Source organism: Topomyia yanbarensis, chromosome 3 (genome assembly GCF_030247195.1).
Source record: "Topomyia yanbarensis strain Yona2022 chromosome 3, ASM3024719v1, whole genome shotgun sequence".
Classification (NCBI taxonomy): domain Eukaryota; kingdom Metazoa; phylum Arthropoda; class Insecta; order Diptera; family Culicidae; genus Topomyia; species Topomyia yanbarensis.
The window spans coordinates 10,076,782-10,078,859 of NC_080672.1; positions in this window are offsets into that span (position 1 = coordinate 10,076,782).

A 2,078-nucleotide genomic window follows, 5' to 3' on the forward strand; every position below is an offset into this window, starting at 1 on the left:
ACATATTCTCCAAATTTTGCGACAAACGAATGAGAATTAGATTTTTAATAGCAATTTAAACATCGCTGCGTTAGACAATTATAATGAAATTCATTTTCGAAATCACAGTATCTATCTTCTCTTCAAAAACATGTTGCTCTTTCAATTTTTATCCGATTTGAGCACAACTAGTTTCATTCTAAAGGGCACTTAAAGAGCTTTGTTGATCATTTCAACATGTTTGCCAAATTTGATTCAAACTATATAATATTATTACAAATATATCTTAAGTGAGTTGATAGCAAAATTGTTTTTAAGATGTATTCTGTACAATCAGATGAAACAGTTCGAAACGGTCACTTATTATACATTATATGGGAAATCATCTCTACTTTTCGAATTTCATGGTCTCGTTTTGCCCGGAGGGGTTTAAAATCGACATTTTTAAATGTTTGCTGATATGGAAGCGCATGGTTACTAGAGCAAAATAACAACTAAATAAAGTGTAATCAAACGCATTTTGTTGAGATTGAAAGTAGTTTTATCCAATTATTATATTGTTATAGCTAGTTGTAGTTATATCTAATCAGTAAAAAAAGATTTATCATAAAATGGTATTATGCTATTAAGAATGGTTCGATAACACTGTATGGAAAAATTTATCTCATCTTTTACAACTTTTGACATTAAAAATGAGCTCAGCACTCCAAAATAACAAAATACCTCAACATGTAATTTTCAGCCAGATTGAGCAACATTTTTGGTTTTGTCCGACTTTTGTTCGTAGACCCGCCACTGTGCGGTTGCAGGTCTGACAGCGGCAACGGTAGAAAGTAGACTGAACTTATGGGAGTGTTATACCTTTCAGATGAAACTAAGTTTGTGAAAATCGGTTCAGCCATCTCTGAGAAAATTGTGTGAGTTTAAATGACACACACATATATATGCACACAGACATTTTCCGATCTCGACGAACTGAATCGAATGGTATATGATACTTGGCCCTCCGGGCCTCGGTTAAAAAATTGATTTTTACAATGATTGCCTTTCTTTTTAAGGGGGTCTTCTACTCTCACTGTTTAAAAAAATCGATTTTTTTACTTTGTTTAATTTCAATCTATATGTATTTGAGAATAGGATTTGGTGAAAATCATATTCCTTGGCATGTTTCAGGGAACCAAAACGTACCCATCTCCGGCCGTTTCTGAGATACTAAGCGCGGCGGCACCACGATGACGCTTGTCTATGGAAAAATCATTGTTTAAAGAATTCACCGGTCCATTCTTGACGGTTTATGTATATGTCAGCGTCTGTGAGTGGTTTGTTTATTTTATTTGGGTACAGAAGAAAGAATGCGTCGGACATGTTGAGAAGCGTATGGGAACGAGATTACGAAAACTGAAGAAAGAAAACAAAGGTATCGATGGGAACGGAAAGGGAAAGTTAACTGACAAATCAATCGGCCAGCTAACAAAATATTATGGGCTGGCGATTCGGAAAAACTCACATTCTGTAGAACATATGCGAAATGCAATCTGGGTTTCCCTCGAACACTGCTCGTCATCGAACGAAAATCCCCAACCCTCTAAGTGTTCACCCGGCGAGGACAGTTGGTGCAAGTAGCGTCAGGCTGAAGTAAAAGGATCTTTAGAAACTTTTCAACATGTCAGGATCTACGAAAGCCTATCATCTAATGATTTATTAGAAAGATGCTTGGGAGATCACACCCAAAACATCATTGAGTCTCTGAATAGTGGAATCTGTTCCTTAGCGCCAAAACACATGCACAAATTATGGCAGGCAGGTGGTCAATGTTGTGAATTATTTGGCAGTCAGTATCTTCAACCAAGTATTTTCATCGATCTTAAAAGCTATGGAGGTGATGAAAATTACCTGGGGGACTGAAGCTGAAAGACGTGCTACTCGACACTCGACAGTGAATGTATAACTCGTTTTGAATGCAAAGTGGGTGTTGCGGCAAAGCGGGCCCGAATTCAACAGAGAGAGTAAAATGTGCAAATCTAAGAACATTTTCGTGATGAGGAAGGTGAGCTCTGCGGACCCGGTGTAGTAGATTATCTAGTAAGTTACTAATTTCG